The 22522-nt window shown below is 36.7% G+C and overlaps 1 protein-coding gene across 6 annotated transcripts in view; it reads right to left on the bottom strand.

Moving 5' to 3' along the window:
• LOC131679053 (uncharacterized) overlaps nucleotides 1–16988 on the bottom strand; it is a 402206-nt gene extending 385218 nt beyond the window's left edge. For all 6 annotated transcript variants that reach the window (XM_058959599.1, XM_058959600.1, XM_058959604.1 and 3 more), the window contains exon 1: nucleotides 15735–16988. The gene's annotated coding sequence lies outside the window, so the exon portion shown is untranslated. The remainder of the gene's footprint in view (nucleotides 1–15734) is intronic.
• Nucleotides 16989–22522: the final 5534 nt, after the last annotated feature.

Genomic DNA, 22522 nt, shown 5'->3' with positions numbered 1-22522 from the left:
AGGAGTTCCTAAGTCAAGGTATTGATCCGTACCGAAGACTTAACCTGGACGGACCTTATGATTTTGCATCATAGCCTTTATCCATTCTATATTGAGTGAATCACTGAAATATAGTCACCTTTTCTGATTCGCTATTCATGATTGTGTACCAACATTTTTCTTTTGGCGGTTGTACAATAGCCGTAAAGGATGAAGTCTAATTCTACACTAAGTAACATTTTTGAGTCTCCAGAATATAGCTGAGATTTCAAACTAACAATTAGGACCTTTGACCGATAAATTATTTCACATTTATCCACCTAAAAGGGAGGTTTACTTACGTAATCCGAATAGCCACGGGGACGCCTATTTTACTGAAGCTTTCTGCATTGGGCCATCTTCTCCCATCTTAGCATGAGGCAGTCCACATATACGCCTATACACACACACTCTTCTGCCTTGCTTCGGGGTGGCTGGGTTTACCCTATTACGCGGTTGCCAGTCGCTGCGCCAAGCCTGCCTCAGCATGAACAGACCATTCACTCACTTTTTTGCGCTCGGCTACAAGATCTGAAACCACTTATTTGCACTGTAGCCATTAAAAGATTCATGTCACATTTGGGAAAAATGGAATTCATTACAAAGGGCACATTTAGCTCCCGGTATTTCAAATAGTGTTTTTGTGGTAAAAATTCGAGTCTTCCTACTTATTTTCTCCTACCCGACTCTGTAGTACAAAACATATTGCGATAGTACCATTAACCAGATAATTCTTTACACATCCACAATCTCCAACGCCATTACCTGAAACACAAACCATTGCCAAATTTGTGATACCTCTTTAGGTAATATTGACAGCGAAAAAGTTGATTTCGTGAACTGAACGATTTACGAAAACCGTGACCAAGTTTCTGAAATTATGAATAATAAATCTCGTATTCATGAAACTATTTGTGTTTTCTACAAACCAGTTCGCCCCGAATATATACATGGCGTTACATTAGAATGTTTGGTTGGGTTTGGTGTTGTTCCCTGGACATGTTTAGTTTTTGTTGTGATTCTTGTTCATGATTTGGGAATACACAGTCGACAGCCAAACGTTGTTAATGATTTCAAGAACTTATTCGCGATTCTTGATTTCTCATGACGTTAGCGGAATTAAAGTTCATGATTTCAAGATCTTAGTCGCGTCGCGATGTTTGTAATATCCATATCGTGAGTAGAGTGCTTCATGTTCATGATTTCAGGATCTTTGTCACGATTTTAAATATTTTTATCGCGAGTTGTGTGATATAAGTTCATGATTTCAGAATCTTAGTCGCGATTTTAGATATTTTTGTCACTAGTTGTGTGATTTGTGTTCATGATTTCAGGATCCTACTCACGATTTTCGTATTTTCTGTTCATGTTATCATATTTTATTTTAGAGTTTACTTTCAAAGAGTAATGTAATTAATGTTCATGATATCAGCAGTTTTATCATGGTATTCGTAAATTTTCTTCGCCTTATTGTGATCTATTACTTTTTGGTTACTAATGTTTTTTTTACTCGGAATAACGTGACAATATGAACTGGATCATTAAAATAAGACTAATTCGTGATATCTTGTTCTGTGAACTATAGCACGCACACTATTTTGGGTTCTTAGTGTAGTTTTCGTTTTCTGTACGGACATCACAATGAACTTTATCGACTAAATAACGATGTTCGAGGTTCTAACTGCTTTTTTATATCTACTGCTCATACCTATTACTGGTCGCTAGCATACCTATTACTGGGTATTTCATAAAAAAGTGCATGAAACAAAAATGATTCAACGAATAGTACTCCAACTTTTGTGATAGAGTTCACCTAAAAATTTCATTACTATGTTGCATGAAATTGTAAATGATTAGGGATATCTTCTAAGTATCCCAAGTACGCAAATAGATACTAGATAGATCGTAAATCATGTACTAGGGATAATACATGAATAATATTTTATGATTTCGTCAACTTTTTCACGACAACGAATGAGTCACAACTTAGATTATTAAACTTGGTAACATGAACCAGTTCACAAATACATAAATAATATTCCATGATTTCGTGAACTATTTCCCGAGCACGGATATTGGACCGTAACTAATATATTAGGAATCATGAACCAGTTCACGAATACATGAATACTAGTTCATGATTTCGTGAACTATTTCACGAGTACGGATATTGGATCGTGACTAGCATGTTAGGAATCATAAACAAGTTCACGAATACATGAATAATATTTTATGATTTCGTGAACTATTTCACGAAAACGAATGGTAAGTTGTGACTATTATACTAGGTATCATGAACCGGTTCGCGAATACATAAATAATATTTCATGATTTCGTGAATTATTCTACGACCATCGATATTGGATCGTAACTGATATATTAGGAATCATGAACCAGTTCACGAATGCATGAATAATATTTGATGGTTTTGTGAACCATTTCACGAGCACGGATATTGGATCGTGAATAATATATTAGGGATCATGAATTAGTTCACGAGGATTGAATGGATTCATGAATAAAATTCCGAATTTCGTGAAATAGTTCACGAAAAATAGCCAGAATATTTTAATTTTGTGAACTATTGTTCCTATAACTATGAAAAACATCATGAGTCAATCTTTGGTTTTATGACTAATGTTCATAAACTTGTGAACTAGTTCTTTGCGGAAACCGTGACTGAAGTTCACAAAACAAAATCAAATATTTTCACTAATGAAAGCGTTATACGGGCGTTACTGAAGGGAAATTGAACATAATTATAAAAGCTATGATTTTTGGTCATGGTCCTGTTTTCGTAACCTAAAAGCGTGATGGTTCCAGAATTCGTGGCACGTTATTCACGATTTTGGGAACAATTTTTTTTCCGTGCAGCACCATCATTGAGGTAGTTTACACTCGTGACCTGTACCGAAATGTATGCCCGTCAAGACGATGTTTGTCAGGTAAACATATTTATCTGCTTCGTAAACAGGTGCCCACGCGCAATGGCTAGTCGTTCGCAGGAGATCTGCGGGATAACCATTGAAACTTGTTTTATTTATTGTTAACATCATGGAAATATATAAAGAACACACGGCTCTGTTTAGAAAACGCGTTGAACCGAGCCAAATAAACGAATTATGTAAATAAGTTGAATTTTTATAGAAAACTGAGCACTAACACTCTCCAAAACAGCATTCCATCGCAAGTGATTGCCGAGCTTAACAAAACTAGTATATAGTATTAGATATTGGTCAGAATAAAGTTAATTACTTAAACGACAACTTTTTAATTTTTACACAATTTGAATTTCTGCATTAGGTCAATTCACTCTACTTTATTAGTCAATCAATCATAATGAACTTAATGTTGCAGCAAATTAGTCGCTTTCTATGGTTTCCAATTACTGTCTATGTTAGTTTGAAAACAATGTGACGATACATCGAACAGAAATGAATAGGCAATCATCCCAAGCAACACCATTTGTTGAATAGCAGTTTCTGCAACATGAAAAGTTATAAAAAATCATCAACCGATCTAGCAACCAAAAAAGCGCTCCAACAAAAGTGTATGGTTATGCAACAAACCGCGGCCATTACATGTTGCAAGTGTTGCTTGCGATGGAGTGCGACTAACATGTTGTAACTGGCTGAATCAATAATGTTGGGATTATTATTTTATGTTTTCAGTATGTGACAGTCTTTCGTTCGTTACGGAATAAAATGAGGGAGATAATCAGAAATCACGCTGAAATAGAGGGAAAAGAATCAATCAATTGAAATCGACTCAAGAGCATTTGTTTTATCTTTTTTTATACACTCAGCTCGAGTGCTTTCGGAATTGCACTCTAATGGTCTCATTTTCGAAAAACCTTTTCGTCTTCGCTATCCGTACGAATTTGATGCGTTAGATGCAACAGCTTTTATTGATACCATACTGTTTCTCAAATTATGATAAAACAAACCTGCAGATAGACGTTATAGCTTTCTTCAAGTAATCGAACTTCTCTTTCAATCTTTACGGGGATTGTGGAAAAAAATTAAAAGCTTATAATTATTGGTTAAAAATAAACCAATTCCTGAGCAGATTAGTATCAATATAAAAGTTTTGAAACAGTTTTATAGTAACCAGATAAATTTCAGAAATTTAAAACCAGAGAAGTTTACAATGTATTCTCTTCCAATTATTGTCCAATAGGTGTCTTCAATGATACATGCAACAAAGTTCAAATAATTTACGAACAATTGAAAAAATAGAGGTCGGTCGAAAACTTGTTCAGACATCAATGTCATTGATTCGCCCCCGTAAAGGAGAAAGATGAGAAACACTTACTTCTACTGTTTGCATCTCTATAAAATATTGGGATAATATTCTTAAAAACCTACCTACAATTTAAGATAAAAGAATTAAAAATTCGATTGCTGACAGACCTGAATATATATATATATATATATATATATATATATATATATATATATATATATATATATATATATATATATATATATATATATATATATATATATATATATATATATATATATATATATATATATATATATATATATATATATATATATATATATATATATATATATATATATATATATATATATATATATATATATATATATATATATATATATATATATATATATATATATATATATATATATATATATATATATATATATACAGGGTGTTTGGTTCATGGTTAAGAATCTCTCGGAGGGTGATAGACTGCCATATTTGGAGAAAAAAATTGTTCTACACATGCCATCAAATCTCAACCGTTACAGAGTTATTGAATTTTTTGTGCAAAAAACTTATTTGTCTTGAAATACCTCTAACTTTAAAAGTATACTTTGTATTTTAAATATTTTAGTTCCATTCGAAAGGTGAGAAAATTTCGCATTGAGTGATGCCCTCACATGTTTCAGCTAACCAGTTTAAGTAGCCTTTTCAAAGTAATTTATTGAAAATTAAACAATTTTGAACGATTTTTCGTTCATTTCTTGAAAATCCTAATAGTTAACCTCATCATTTTAATAATTCAGATTGTTAGTCTTGATGAGCTGCTTAATTCGTTCTTTAACATGATACACTTACCTTTTCTTATTTTCATGATTTTGGGTTATTCAACTTGGATATTTTTATCTCATTTTCACTAGTAACAGCTCTAATTGAAAAATTATGGCACTTATTGTACTTTTTTTCTTTTTATTCGAAAGCCAGGAAAATTTTAAGGTGAAAAATGTATTAATACCTTTCTGTTAAGTGAATTTAGTATTCTTTTAAAAGTAAATTAGTTTAAAGTTAGGGCTATTATTAGCATTTTCGTTAATTTTCTTAAATTAGTAAATAATAAACATCACCATTATTATCATGGAAATAATGCATCTCAGCAAGTTCTACAGTTCTTTCTTTGACTCCATTCAATTATCTCTTTTGGTTTCGACGATAAATCGTTTTTATCACATCGTTTCATATGCAAAAATAACGATTTCGAACCCACTACATTTGTGGCGAGCTCATGCTGTGTTAACTATTAAATAGCAGCAAAATGAAAAGAGATATAGACAAAGTGTCAAATAAAAAGTTATAGAGAACATTAAGGGGCATCAAATGAACAATAGTAACGATAAATTTTGTTGATTAATAATTAGAATAATTAAAAAAACTCTCCAAAAAACATATATTTTGAATTATTTCGTTAGTAAAAAATCATTTACTACACTTAACTAAAAGATATTTGTACATACACTGATAGGACATTTTCTCAGCTTTCCAATGAAATCTTGTAAATAACGATATAAAGCATATTTTTTAGATTAGAGTCTTTTAAGCACTTGCAAGTCGATTACAGGAAAAGTATAGTAATGAAATTACAAATAAATGAAAAGAGATAGAAATATGTCGTCCAAGAACAAATTATGAATCGTCCTAAAACCCAACTTTTGTATAATGGATATTGCTATAATCATACTTCATTATTTCGAGAAAATTAGCAAAAACCTCCTCAAAAACGCTAACTTTTAACTACTTTACAGCTAAAAGGTAATTGAAACTAATTACTTAAAAGATATGAGCACACCATTCAATAGGAAATTTTCTCACCTTTCGGAACTGAAATTTTTAAAATACAAAGTATACTTTTAAAATTAGAGGTATTTTAAGACAAATAAGTTTTTTACACAAAAAGTTCAATAACTCCGTAACGGTTGAGATTTGATGGTATGTGTAGAACAATTTTTTTCTCCAAATATGGCAGTCTATCACCCTCCGAGAGATTCTTAACCATGAACCAAACACCCTGTATATAACCACTTAAATTGAAAATATAATGAAATATGCGTTAGCGTAATGACACAGAATGGGTATTAGTGGCAAAATGCCATATAGGAGTTAAATCGTTTCTCTACATCTACAAATTGCTTGTCAAATCAAAAGATTGAGAGCATTCTCTACATATTTCTCTTCATTCCAATTTAGCGTCTTCCACACCGTGTAGCCTAGAACGCCTTGCACATTATAGCACCACCACATTCAGTTAACCCCTAAATACTTTTGAGTATCCATTGTTGTAACCAGGCCCGATGAGAGGGGGAGGCAGCCAGGGTAATTGCCCTGGGGCCCGGGTCGTATTTGGGGGCCCGCGTTTTTACCCAGAAGATACACATCCGGTATTCATAGAAGAGCAAAAAAATAGCAATAGTAATTTCTTTATAATCATTCGCCTTATTAAATTGTTATATAATGAAAGCGTAAAAAAATGATAGCTTTATTTGATAGTTGACATTTGTTAAAACAAACTTTCTGGAGTTTTTTTATTATTTCGTTTATTTGACACGGCTCATAGTGGTAGCTTAACGGAGCCGTGGATCTTTTTTGTGTTTACAATATGTAAAAAATAAAAATAAAACAAATATTATTAATTGTCCGTTTGATCTCGTGCGCGCAACTTTTTATTGCGAGCGGAGACCTTCTTTCGCGGCTCGCCTACTGCGTCATGGGGATCATTTAATTCCCTCCTGTCCTCCACATCAAGGTCATCATCATTAAAAGTGCCTTGGTGCTCGCGTCCAGATGTTCTGTCCTGCTTCTTGCACTTACGGGTGACCAATGTAAATCCGTCGTCATTGCTATTATCTTCATCACCGATGTTGCTTACAGTGGTTTCTGGGGAGCTGAATGCTGCATTGGCAGTTGTCAATATGGACTGAACAGCTGCCACAAATTTGGCAACCGTTTGTGGTTCAGGTATTGGTATTGAAAACTCTTTTTTGGGTTGGTTTACCGTGGATTCGTTGGCAATCGGTAGAGATTCATTCTCCTCTGTATCTTCCGCGCAAGGTTGTCAGTGGTGTGCTGTTTGATTACAATACTTGCACGTGGGAGTTTGCCCCTCATGGGTGCATAACGTAGTTTGATTAATAGTATCTTCGTGGGTTTTGAGTTTTATAGTCAAGTGGGAGGGGATAGGTTTTTCGATCCGCATCCTCACCACAAAAACACCGTTAGGTGTACCCGGGAAGAAATTTCTCCACGTATCACGTGTAACTGATTCTACTTCGCCGTATTGCGACATGTATTTCGCGATTAGATCAGGAGGGGTACGTGGTGATAGGTCATGTAATTTTACATCTACATAGTCTTTTTCTATATACGCGGGAATCTTAATTCCAACTTTATCACTTTCAGCCATGTGCTTTAAGTTGTTCTGCAACACGAAACGTTCGGCTTGGGCTAACGTGTTGAATGATATGAGCACTACATTGCGAAGATGATGATACTGTAGATACATAACCTCCTTGAGCTTTAGCTGCATCTTCACCTTCAGCAGGTATTCCACTTGACGAAAACTCAATCTTATTGAACAGAATTTAAAGTGAACGACCGCTGTGTTGGGTCGGAGCAGAGATTTTTCGTCAACTTTACTCATGATGGCAAGACAAAATTAAAAGTTTCCTTTGTTCTCAAGACAATGCATACTATCGAGAGGTTGCTAGTTTTTGTTCAATTGGTTCGATTGTACGTCTGACTTAGGCAGAAGTAGAAAGTAGGCTGACTTTCGGGAGTTGTCTACTTTGTACACAAGTTTTAAAAACGTGTTTTATTGCTTGAATCCACTGAATACACTACAAAATGTTGAGAAGTCAATTCGAAGTATTTTCGAAGAAAGCAATAGAGCATCAAACAGGAATGCGAGCGCACGGACAAACGCATCCGTCCTCTTCTACGTTTGCTTGTGGTGCCTGTTGTTGGCTTGGAGACACTGGGCGTGATTGTTGTTGAGTGAATATTTGTTCCCGTCAGATCCGTAGATATTGGTTTTGTACCCGTTTTTGGTTTGGCATAAGATAACGGTGTGCTGTTTACGGTTATAGTTGGTGGACTTTTCTTAGCTGCTTTTGCAAAAAGTTTTCGTGGTGCAGTGTTTTTTCTGTAGAATTCGCGCATAGGAATATACCATGGTTGCATAACCAGTATTGTCTGATGAAACGTCCCATTTTCGGTTGATCCGCATAAAATGGCTACGTATAAAAAAGTTGGTTTGTACGGAAGCATTCTCACCACAAGAACCTAGGAAAATGCGAAATTACAGTTCTTATGGAAGCCACTTCTCCGGATCTTGACATAAACACGTAAAAAAGATCTAAATAGTCTATGGACAAACATGGATTCACGCTTGAAGTCTGGTAGAAAACTCATCTATGACCGCATACCACATCCAAACCGTTATAATTTTCGATTCCGTCAGTGAAATATTTTCAAACTTGCATGGGATATACTTGATTACTATATCTTTCGAATGCCATGTACCAAATAAGTAGACACATATTTTTTGTTTGTAGAGATAGTACCAAACCCGTGGGTGGTTGCTGGTAGCCTTATGAAACGTATCATAAAACTTCAAATAGCCATATCTCTCGAATCTCATGGATGGATCATTTTGAAATTCACTGAGAAGATGCTTGGATACTGCATCTTTCGAATGCCGTTTGCCAAATTTATGGTCATTTTTTGTTAATAACGATTTTAGGAACACCGTGGTATGTGTTCCAACCTAAGCTCCTATTCCTTCATGTAATAAATGATGATGCAATAAACTTAAAATCAAAATGCAAATTCTACACGATTTTTCGAAAAAATACAATTTTGCAAATATAATCCACAATAGACGTTTGCGTAATTACAACCAAATATCTAGGTAGAGTTTGCATTAAACGAGGTATACATTAGAGATGGGCGGGTAAGGATTTTTTCGTACTTGGACCCGACCCGAACCCGAGTATTATTTTTGTAAGCTTACCCGAACCCGAGCCGAACCCGCCCCGAATCCGATCCGCACCCAAATTAAAATAAATTCAAAACTGTGTCCGACCCGAACCCGATTTTCAATAAATAAATTTAACCTATCTCTTTTATTTAAGTAGATTGTGCACTATTGAATAATATAATCATTCACTTAATAGAATTAAACTCACCGGAAATAACACAAACTCCACTAAATTAAGGAAATTCGTTTGTTACGTTCGAAAACTGTCACCCATGATTTCTACAAAACAAAATGAAATGCAACACATGAAAACACATTTTACATAATTTGGGGTAAAAATCGATAGATGTCTAATACAAACGAAGCAAAAGGAAATCTGCCAACTTACGCCTTCCGCAAACTAGGCCCGGGCTCTCTTATGGGGTTTTTCATTGAAAAACCCCGGAGCGGTGGATTGCACTAGTGTTGCATTTTCTAGCAGAAGAGCAGGTCACTAGTCGTGTTTTATTCCAAATTCTGCTAGATAGTGAAAAACCAGTGCAATCAACTGCCCCGGTGTTTTTCAATAAAAAACGACATAAGAAAAGAAGAGTTTTCCATGTTAATTTTGAGTCGCTGAACGCGGAAATCATATCCATTTTCTTTTTCAAAGAATGTGCCCATTCCAAAAATGTATAACGTGTTCGGAATAAATATCAACAATTTGGGGTTAAGGGCGACCAAAGTCCAAAAAGGCAATTTCTTGTAAATTATTCATTTTTAGTTACAATTCAGAAAAAACCTGTTTTAATCCACCTAGAGATGCAATTGTGCCTTTCTCATTTCTCCAAGCTATGATTTAATAGCTGGTTCGTACAATATAACATTATGGAAATGTTTTCCATTCTTATTACACATGGTAAGTATATATAAGAGCACCTTTTTGCATTCATTGCGGTATCGGTTTGAATCGGAGTTTTCTATGTGATCGCACAACCCGTAACTCCGGAGCCGGAAGTCGGATGGAGATGGAATTTAATATCAGTTTCCAGGGACGCAACACCTATCATTTGAGACTAAGTTGATCAAATCGGTCTAGCCTTTTTCGAGAAACCAATATAACCGTTATTCTGAATTTGGATGCTTCCTAGATCTACAAATTCAACTGTTGTTTTTCATTTTGGAAAAAATTTCACCTTTTTACATTCATCGCAGAATTCGTTAGAATCGGGATTTGCTGCGTGATCGTATGTATCACCCTGTAATTCAGGAACCAGAATTCGGATCCACACAAAATTCAACAGCAGCTGATGGACCTTTCATATAAAATCAAGTTTGTCAAAATCGGTTTAGAAAATTTCGAGAAACCGATGTGGACAAATCAACAAATTTTGTTTTGTAAACATACTCTTCAACTCGTAATCCGGAACAAGATGTCGGTTCAACATGAAATTCAGTAGCAACCTATGGGAATATTATACCTTTCATTTGAATCTTAGTTTGTAAAAATCGGTTCAGCCATCTCCAAGAAACCGATGTGGACATTTTGTTAACAAATCCACACATACACACACATACATACATACATACATACATACATACATACATACATACATACATACATACATACATACATACATACACACATACATACACACAGATATTTTGCGATCTCGGCGAACTGAGTCGAATGTTATATGAGACTTGGCCCTCCGGGCCTCGGTTAGAAAGTCGGTTTTTGGAGCAATTGCATAACCTTTCTATATGAGAAAGGCAAAAGAATAATATTTAATTAGCTTAATCAGCATGAGTTCAATGTTATCTTCATGTGATTATATTTTGAAATGTTGGTGGAATGGGTATGAAAGTGGAGGGAATTGGGGGTTAGTAGAGTGGGAGTGGAGGATGCGTCAGAAATCCTTCATCTTATTTCGGTATACGGGGTGGATGAAGGAAATGTGGGCGTGAGGGTGGTCCAAGGGGAGGGGAGTGATGAAGGATGGAGGTGTAAGGGCAAGGCGGGGGAGGGGCGGCGACGCAATACTCAACTGCATATTTTGCCTTCCATTTGAGACTTGGTTTGAGAAAATCGGTTTAGTCATCACCGAAGAACCGATGTGACTTTAATTGTGGAATATGCCCGGAATTCCGAACTTCCGGAATCGTCGATAGTAAACAATATATTCAAAGAATGTTTGATTGGCAATCAGTGATCTAGATCTGCGATTAGAAGTAATTTGGTGACCAATTCAATAGTTTTTGGCCTCTGAGGTATTACGATTGTACCGATTTATATGGGAAATTCCAGTGTATCCTTACTAACACCCCTGTAATTCCGGAACCAAGAGTCAGAACCAAATGAAATTCAGCAGTAGTCAATGGTATTACTGTATCTTTCATTTGAAATCAAGTTTGTAAAAATCGGTAGAGAATTCGTTGGGGAATGGGTGTGATATTAGCTTAGGAACTTGGCGGGTTCCCCGGGAACGTCATGAACCATCATAGGTGGCCAATGTGTTCAAAGCTGCTTTGATTGATCATTAGTGATCCAGACCCGCAAACTAGAGTAATGATACATCAATTTTAATATGTTTTACATCATTTGAACATCATGGTGGTACCAGTTTATATGGGAATTTGCTGTGTGACCGCACTCTTCAACCCGTAACTCCGGAACCGAAAGTCGGATCAACTAAAAATTCAATAGTAGCTTATGGGAGCGTTATACCTTTCAGATGAAACTAAGTTTGCGAAAATCGGTTCAGCCATATCTGAGAAAATTGTGTGAGTTTAAATGACACACATACACACACATACATACACACACAGACATTTGCCGATCTCGACAAACTGAATCGAATGGTGTATGACACTCGGCCCTCCGGGCCTCGGTTAAAAAGTCGATTTTTACAGTGACTGCATAGCCTTTCTTTATATGAGAAAGGCAAAAATCTTTTCAAATCTTAGGTTACAGAAAAATTCCTCACACAAATTTTAAGCCTAAGATTAGCCTTTTTATAAAATATTTCAGCCAATAATTCTCGGGATCATTTCACATTTAATGATGGGATGATGACATGTTTTGGTCGACAAAGGCATTCGAAGGGACAGACCAAACGAACCTCAGGTATTATCAGGGATGCTGAAAACGTTCCGCCAGCAAGGAAAAGTATCGCAGTCCACACAGGTAAATTGCGTGCGCAGGATTCGATGAACACGAGTTGAGATTGATTTTTATTTCATTATCTTTTTATACAAATATTGAAAACATCCACGACTTTGTTATCCTTCTAAAACTCTCATCATATCATCTAGTATAACACCTTTAGAAGCTCCAGCAGAGTTTGGACGTCACCTGCTGCTCATTTTGGGGGCCATTCACGTGAATACCAGAGGGTTAAGCTTGTTCGTCGAGCCAATAGACGATTTGAGAAAGGTTTTTCCGGCTTTTGGTGACGTTTTGCATGGCTTTCTGAGAATATTCAATTCAACTCATACGAAAACATTCAAGTGGAAAAGCTTATTTTCCACCGAAGGTGTGATTTGGGTGAAAATTACAAAGTTCCTATTTATACTTAGTGCCTCATAACATCCATGATGTGAGAACATTTTTTCCGAAACTATTTTACCGTAAATTCAGAGTATATTTAAGCTTATATGAGGCATCATTTATTAAATTTTTGATGAGATCAATTCTTCAAAAAATCATCTGAACAAACATCAATTTTTGTCTAAACTTCTGTCCGTCACGACTATTTTGTAATTTAGTGAGTGATCTTGAAATTGAAAAAGGTACAATTTATCAGCATATTTTGGATTAATTGGAATAATCTCGTGTACATATACATATACATGTAAACATTGCTTTTTAATTAAACTTATCAATAAATTTTGCAATACGCAAAACATTTTTGTTATTAAAGCCCTAAAAATCTACAATTTTTGTTATTTGACGTTTAATTTGGACTATTTCCCTTGAATAGATCGATAGAAGTCATCTTTTCCATGTATTTGTTTTTTTTTGAATGTCGGAAAAATGAAGAAAATTTACAACATTAATACTTAAAAAATGCGCAAGAAACTTCACAAAAAGCGATAAATGTTTCCCTGTTTTATTTTGCAGTAAAAATTTTAACAATGAAATTTTCTAAATGATGAACTACCAGTTCAAAATCTACGGATAGTCCCGTTCACTCGATAAGCGCTCACCTATAGGACGAATGTATGTCAAAATGGAAATATTTTGACAAATGTTTTAATATTTTTCTACGAGGATAAGTTATTTATTTTTGATATTAGGGAAAAAGTCACTCAAACATTTTAAAACAATATACGGATAAATGATTCGAAAAAACCCGACCCGACCCGTACCCGGTGATAACAAAACCCGAACCCGCCCCGATTCCTACGGGTACGGGTTCGGGTCGGTTATCTGGTAAAAATACCCGTACCCGCCCATCTCTAGTATACATGCAAATCTTCTCACAGATCAGTGATCAAACGCGTATATCAAATTGAGACGAGGTTGTCGACTGTGGATCGAATCGACAAAGCATGTCAAACGAAAGATGAGAGGAAGGGTGGGTACGTTATCGAAAGCTATTTTTTCTTTTGCTGTGTCGATAATGAAGGGAAGAGTTTTTTAAAAAACACGTACCTATGTTAACATTGCTGACAGCCTTAAGGTGCCTCATGAACCAGCTCTTTTCTTGCACACTATTTCGCCTTTTCCGACACTAAGTGTGCTTTAATGATCTCTATAGAACTATAAAGCCTAAAAAAATATTTTTGTATGTGAATATAGAACATACCTAATGCCATTAAATAATGCTTCGTGGTCTCTTGGGTATATTCCTTACCCCTTACCTAACCACTTCCCCAATCCTTCCCATCAGGGACATCATGAAAAGACGATTCATGGCAAGGCACTTAAATTTCCGATCAACATGGGGAACGTGCCATTAGAGCTACTGATTCCTGATTCCTTGTGAGTGAGTATTCGACAAATTGAAAAACTCGTAGCTATGGCAATTTAAGCCGATTTGGATACCACGGAATGAGAAGGTGTCGAAATTCGCCTGTCTGGCACGCTATCTGTGGATGTGGCAATATGAGTCAACCGGAGACTAATAGAAACCACAGACTCACGAGTTTCCCATGGCTGAGAGAGACTAACTCATACTGAACTAGAGGGCTGGTTGTAACTAGAGTAAATCGCAACTTGTAAATAAATAATAACAATCAAATTCGAAATGTTGATGTTGCAAGTAATTAATAATTTTGTCGATGTATAATAGCCTTTCAGACACAGATTTTTGGTTTCTATCGTCTTAATTTTAGAATTGTTCTCACTGAAAACTTTCATTCGCCTTCTAGTGTCTATCTGAAGTTATCAGAATTTATACATTTATGCAATAATTTTTTAAGCCCCTCCCAAAACAAAATCCTGGCTACGGGCCTGCCGTGGTTCAAACAAAGGACAGCCTTGCTCACCCCTCCCCCCCCTCCAGTTAAAACCCAAAGACCGCTGTCGTAGCAGTCAAGTAAAACTGCAGCTGAACCGGTTGGAAGTGACAATAAACCGCAACCGTAGCAGAACGCAACGAGGAGAAAAGAAAACAAAAATCGATTAATTTTATATTTTTGTTTTCTAGGGGCCTATGCTATGCCCATAGCGTAGTTGGTAAATCGATTGCCTTGCACGCAGCTCACCTGGGTTCGATTCCCAACCCCGCACACAGAGTTAGACATTTTTCCAAAAGGTTAAAACCTCTATAATCAAAAAAATCTTGTTTTCTTTGTTTTTGTTGTATTTACGGAAATCCGAAATTCTGGTGGAAGTATCTTGGCCGCCCTGTCATCTAGGGTCTGCCGGGCAGGTACATTACATTTGGTCGATTGAAACTAATGCAGGTTACAATTTATGGAAAAACTATTTTGAAATATGTCATAGCGTTGAATTCATAGATGTTGGCTGAATCAGTAAAAAAAGTTGAATGAATTTCAGAAAACTTTATTCCATAAATTGTAGCCTGCATTAATTTAAATCGATTTATGTATAAACATGTATATGTCATCGCTTTGAATTCAAAGTTATAGGCTGATTAAATGTTTACCACACCTGCGTTGTGTTGTAAATCCATTCATTATCGTTTTATAATGCGACAAAGGCTACAACAGCCATGTTGATCCATGCGGGGTCGTGGCAACGCAAGCTGTTTATGCCTTTAATCTGTTGTTCGAAATCCGTGCGCGGCTACGTTCGGCTAACTTAATTACAAAAATGCCGGCAATTTTTTTTTCTCAGCGACATGTTACTAGGCAGTAAAAGTTTTTATTTTGAAATGCCAAATATTTCATTTTCACCTATTTTAAGTGGCCCGTTTAAGAAATTTCGACTCATAATTCAATCATTTTATTTTAGATCTCATCAAATCTATCTAAAAGCTCATCATTAAAATATAATTAAACTTACGTGAATGATTTCAACAGCAAGATAATCCTTTCAGAAAAATCACAACTACAAACACAAAACTAGTATCAAACTTGTCAACTTGCTTGGTCGAACTATAGTTGTAAATTGGTTGCACAGTTCACTTGATATTAACTACACTTTTTTGATAACACTGCTTCTTGAAGCTTGTTCGGAATCTGCTCAATTGAAGACACGTTTATACAATTCACATCACAACTGATTTTAAGTGCTTCGTAGATATTTCGAACAGAACAACGCAACAGTTGAAAACTGTACCAACTATCACCTTCAGGTTATCAAAATTGTCCCATCAAAACTTGGATTTTTTTTTTCTGTTGCCGCCTAAATCTAGATGCAATAAACATTAATTCTCCATTTAATTTATATCACTTGAGCTGCCTGCTTTACAGGATTTATTCGCTATCCTTTAGCCCTTAGCACTTATTTCTACAACAAGTTAACTCAACACAAAAGAGCACATCTACAGAAAGGATGGAACCGATCCAATGTTTTCCATGCAAGAAACATCCGGAGCAAGAAAAAAAGTGCTTCCTTTTACTCTGACACTCAGCAACAGCAGGTTGGCTCCTGCACGAACGAAAGCTGCTCGCTTGACAACGTATAAATCTTTCACTTTTGGCCCCAGCCACGGCACACCGCCATCCAGGGAGAATAAATCTAAATTTTGCACATTAATTCTTTTCTTCTTGTTGCTTGCTGCCCTTTTTCATTCTCTTCCATTCAATCACAAAAGCGAAATAAACTAGATAACATTCACTAGGACTCCACCCCCTTGTGGGGGGTGTTTTTTCCAACCGAACACCGGCAACTGAAATCAACTCACAATAGAACGATGTTAATTCTGACCCCACAAGGCGAACCCACCAACAGTACACTTTCCACTTGGTCTAACTCAATTAAACTCACTTTCCAATTTTCAACTGGAAAAATTCGAAAGGATTATTTTGGCACGTATAGTACACGCACTAGCACACACATATACACCGATTACTTGTCTACCGGAATTAGCAACTCGCATGAGTAGATAGTTAAGTCACGCGCGTGATTTTACGCGTCGAACGTCCCGCAAAGTAAAAGCGCACTCGAAAGCTTAGCAGTGCTTTCCTTAGAGTTCTTAGTCTGTAGCTGGTTGAACTCTGAACCAAACAGGACTGGAAAGCAATGCACCATCAAAACACACGCGGCCAAGGGTTGTACTTACAACAACCGCAATCGACAGAGTCTCCGACGAGAATGGTGATCTTCGGCACACACTGGGCAGGGATCCCTAACAAGTCCAAGGTGGCGTTTGCTGGATGCACAGCACGCGCTGGAGAGATTGGGTGAGAACGGTGAGAATGAGCGAACATTTTTCGGTGAGCGGATCGATATGCGTGATATGTGGAGCTTTCGGAGAGGGAACAGTACTCTCGGACCGAGAGTCTCGGTCCGCGAGCGTACATGTGGGTGGGAAAGGGTCGTCAGTGTTGGCAAATTTACTTGCTTGATAATATTTAAAGGGTCTATTAAAATAGTACGTTCCCTCGTAAAAGTACGATAATGTGATTTTGTACATTAATTCCACGGAATAAAATTTAGCAGCCCACTTGTTCAGAAAAAAATCCCGTGGTGCTACAGTGGTTCCGATCTATTTAAAGTTGTAGGTCTCATCAAATGCATCACAAAATATTGTTAAGAAATTTCTTTAGGGACTGATAAGCCCAACAAACTCCTTATACACATACTCAGGGCCGCAGAGAGAAAATACGGGCCCGGGGGTCCAACGTACGGGCCCCCACCACTGTGTATTGTCTGAGTACAAAAAAGTCAATGTTTGAAATCCATTGGAGTTCACCAAAATTATGTATAGTACACTGAAATTTTATATTTATGTAACATTTTTAGCTCTAGTTCTTTGTAGTACCAATGAAGGAAAAAAAACGTAGAGTTTTTTATACTTTGGGAGTTTTTATTACCTCTTAGTTTTGGTATGATGACTTTGAAAAGCGCCATTTTTGTAAATAGTATTTATAAAAGTAGGCAAATGGCAAGATTAATAATGTAGTAATCACAAAAATTAAAAATATCTAAACGGTGATCAGCGGCAAAAGATAAAAAAAAACAATAGGAAAAAAAAGAGCTGAAAACAATATAAACCAAATGAACAAATTAATGTCAATTGTCAAAAAATGTTTAATCGAGAAAAACCAAAGCAAAACCTATAAAAATTGATAAAGGATAACAAGAAACCAGAACATATTGCGAAGATTAGAAAAGTCGAACATTATTGGATAAATGGTAAAAATAATGAAAAATCGATAGGAAAGTAGCAAAAAAATAGAATCAATGAAAATAAAAAAAACTACTGAAAAGAATACAAACGTTAATATAAAAAATGCATAAAACTGAAAAACTCGATAAATCAAGAATAATAAAATTTATTTAACATTAAAAACAAGAAATATTTAAAGCAAGAGAAAAAATAAATAATACGTTAAGAATGCATAAAACTAGAGGAGTATATATAACAGACGAGAATAAAATAACCATAGAGAAATTAAAAAAACATGGACGAACCAGAAAATTTTGAAATATTGGAAAATTGAAATAATGAAACGACGAAAAAGTAAAGAAAATTGGAAGTATTGAACAAAAACGGAGCAAACAGACAAAATAGAAAACAAAAAATAGTAGAAAAAAGCCAACATGGTATACTATAGGAACACAAAAATAAAGATATTAACACGAAAAAATGAATAAAATGAATATTATTTAAAGAATAGAAAAAGCACTAGCAATGAAATTTGAAATAAATTCAAACAACGAACTAAATGTAAAATTAAGAAAAAGTGCGCATAGTGTCAAGAAAAGATAAATCAAATGTTTTTTTAGGAAAATAAAAAAAAATCAATGTTAACGTATAGGAAAATGGTCAACAGAAAACTTTCAAAATAGGTTAAATGGAAAACATGAAGAAATAACAATAACTAATAAAATCTTAAGGAAAGGGTATAACAAATAAATAAAATTATATTAAATTAACAATTGGAAAAAATCAAACTACGATAAACGGAAAGCTAAAACTAGAAAATGAGGAAGAAAATAGGAGAAAGTTAAAAAATTAAACAATAAGACAAATTGGAATAAATATGAATAAGTAAAATTGCTTTTGGAAATGCAAAAAAATGAAAAAAAAAGGAAATAGAAAAAGGCTATGATAAGAATAAATGTAGTAAATAAACAAATCCTAAACATTAGATGGAATGACAAAAGATACAAATAAAAAAGCATGGTATTAAAATATGAAACAATAAGAAAAAAAATAAAGAAAGCAGAATTTTCTCGAAAAATTGCGCATAAAATTAAATAACAGAGAAAAAACTATAAAGTAAGTGATAGTGATAGCAATAGAAAAAAAGCAAAAGTAAGGAACGTAAAAAGATGGATAAAATAAAAGTATGCAAACAGATAAAAAGGCAGAATCTTACAATTGTAAAAATACAAATACAATCCACAATTTGAAAAAAATAGATCAATGAAATTTTAACAAAATAAAAAAAATCCATGCGGGGAAAAAAAATTTAAAAAAATGAGAAACATGGATCAAATTTCAAATAAGGGTTTTGGTTGTATTTTACGCTATGCTGGTTTCAAAAACATTCATAATCCTATAAAAAACATGAATTATTCTTTTATTTGTGTTGGTGTGCACACCTTACAATATTTTACAAGAATGTTGTGTCTGATTTCTAGAAAATAGTTAAAAATAAAAATAAAATCGTTACGTTCAGGAAGCAACGTTCAAAATCTCTCGCTCATTTCTCCAAAATGAAAAGATTTTGTATGCGAATTCACGTTCTACATTAGTTAGCTAATCTTGCTAGCTAGTTGATTTAGTTTGGTAGCAGAGTTAAAGTTTCTCTTCGAAATCAACCAAACACCATTTAGCAATTTAGTTGAACGTATGCTTCTTAGAGTCATTGGCAGCTGCAAGATTGTGAACTGAGAGATCTTCTCTTTATGCTCCATGGCATATAAAATTAAAAACAAAACTATTAACTCTATACTTGTCACGAAAAGGCGCTTGTTGTGTACGCAATTTGCTGTTATAATAAAAATGTTGATAAACGGCCGTGTTTGAAAGAATTGTAAAACGTATTTATTTTTTTCCATCCCTGGCCTCTTTGCTAGAAGAAATTGGTAGTCGAAAATCGCCGAAAAAAGCTGCGTCATTTGAGTATGACCCCTTTACAAAAATGTTTCGGTATCATCTCATATCTGAATATGATTTTTTATAGATTTTGTATCAATGAACGGCAAACCAAATATATTAAATTTTAAATTTAAATTTTTGGATTAATTTCGAATTCTTTTGGTATAACAAGAGTTTTTGATGACTCATTTGACCAATTGAGCTCTCAAATAGATACCGCCTCTAGTGGTACTTTGACCAGCAGAATTTTACTGAGCAGGGGATAGACTTCAAGACACATGGGTACGCGTTGAAATCAATTAGAATTTCGAATTAAAGTGATCACTCGACAGAATTTTGGAGCGCTTCCATTGCTTTTTATTGTATAAAGCACTTAAAAACAAATAATTATGCACTGTTTTATTTCTTATGTAGCTCGTAGCACTAGGAGGAAAAATATCTTATTTTCTCACATTCACCGTAGAGCGTTTTTTCTTTTACAATGGGGAAGACCTTTACGTCCTAGCCCAGTACACGTGCTATTGGTAGGGTCCAATCTACCACACGGGGTGCGCTGGGGGCGTGCCGGGCTCGAATGGTGACCAGCCATTAATACCGACTAAACTCCATTTGGCTCCGCCATCATTCCTCCCAGGAACTACCTCTCGGTATTACTTCTGGGGGGATGGCTGTACTAAATGTACTCATTCACTCTCACTCACGCGTTCATACGTCCTGTATGAGGCTTACTTGGGTGCTCTCTCAATCGCACTTTGATTCACTCTCAAACACTCCCACATGAGGCTGACTTGTGTGCTCACCTTTTTCATTCCTTGCTAGGCTTACTTTTGTGCTTGCCTCTATCATACCATGTGAGGCTGACTTTTGTGCTCAATCTTAACATACCGTGTGAGACTGACTTGGATGCTCACCCTTTCACTCCTGTGCCACGCCACGAGGCATCGATAGCTAAGTCCCAACATACTACGCTACGACCCTCCCATCTTGGCATGAGGCAGTCCACATATACGCCTATACACTCGCTCTTCTACCTTGCTTCAGGGTGGCTGGGTTTACCCCTTACGCGGTTGCCAGTCGCTGCGCCAAACCTGCCTCAGCATGGATATACCATTCACTCACTCACTCCAACTAACCATTCACTAGTTAGTTGTGCCCATCGTCTGTTGCTCGGTGCGCCAAATTACCTGTAGCCTACAGGCAATCTGGGTGGTTGCAGTCGAGACTGCGTTCCACTTCTCCACCGATTGACACATCCGCTGAATAAGGGTATCAGGGGTTCTGTCCCAGCCACAGACGTCAAGCATTGCTCACCTTTCGACGTCGAAACGAGGACATACGAACAGTATGTGTTCGGCAGTTTCGTCTACACCTGGGCAGTCCGGGCAGACTGGGACCTCCGCGTGCCCGAGCCTGTGGAGGTACTGTCGGAAACAGCCATGGCCTGACAGGAATTGTGTCAGGTGGGTCCACCTATCTTTCGAGGAGTTGTCCCACTCACGCTGCCATCTGGCGACCGAGGTCACCCTGGTGCGCTCGCGGGCTCCCCTATTTCCACGTAGCTCAAAGCACTCCTCATCTTCCCGAATGACCAGCCCGACTGGCATCATGCTCGCTATCACGCAGGATGCATCGTGTGATACCGTGCGGTAGGCAGATATCACTCTGAGGCACATCACGCGGTAGGTGCTCTCCAGTTTCTGTAGGTAACTGGTTACCCTCAGTGCTCTTGACCATGACGGGCCGCCGTACCTGAGGATAGATACGGCAACGCCTGCCAGTAACCTACGTCTACTGGCGCACACCTTTGAGCTGTTGGACATCATTCTCGATAGAGCCGCAACAGCGGTAGACGCTCTCTTGCATGTATAGTCGACATGGCTGCCGAAGGTCAGCTTGTCGTCTATAATGACTCCGAGAGGCTTCAGACTCCGCTGTGAAGTGATCACGACTTCTCCCACATGGATAACTGCATGTTGTGCCGACTTGCGGTTGTTGATGATAACTACCTCCGTCTTATGATGAGCGAGCTCCAGGCCTCTCGCGCTCATCCATTCACCCACCGTGTTGAACGCGTGTTCTGCGGTTAGTTCTACCTCAGCGATTGACTCCCCATAGACCTCCAAGGTTACGTCGTCGACAAAGCCAACGATCTTGACCCAAGGAGGGAACTTTAGTCTCAAAACCCCGTTATACATGAGGTTCCATAATACCGGGCCTAGGATCGAGCCCTGCGGGACTCCGGCGGTAATAGGAACCCTTTTCTGACCGGCATCGGTCTCGTATAGCAGTACGCGGTTCTGGAAGTAACTTTCCAGGATCCGGTACAGACCCATCGGTAGGCTAAGCCGGTGTAACGAGAGTGCGATGGCATCCCAGCTTGCGCTGTTGAATGCGTTCTTCACGTCAAGTGTCATTAACGCACAGTATCGAATGCCTCGCCTTTTCCGTTGGATCGCTATCTCGGCAGTCTTTATCACTGAGTTGATAGCATCCACCGTGGATTTACCCTTCCGAAAGCCAAACTGGTTGCTTGACCGGCCGCCCGCACCTTCTGCGTACGGGGTTAGCCTGTTGA

This window comes from Topomyia yanbarensis, chromosome 2 (assembly GCF_030247195.1).
Source record: "Topomyia yanbarensis strain Yona2022 chromosome 2, ASM3024719v1, whole genome shotgun sequence".
Taxonomy (NCBI): Eukaryota; Metazoa; Arthropoda; class Insecta; order Diptera; family Culicidae; genus Topomyia; species Topomyia yanbarensis.
The sequence above is the reverse complement of the archived record's forward strand: the minus strand, read 5'-3'. Positions and strand labels throughout refer to the sequence as shown.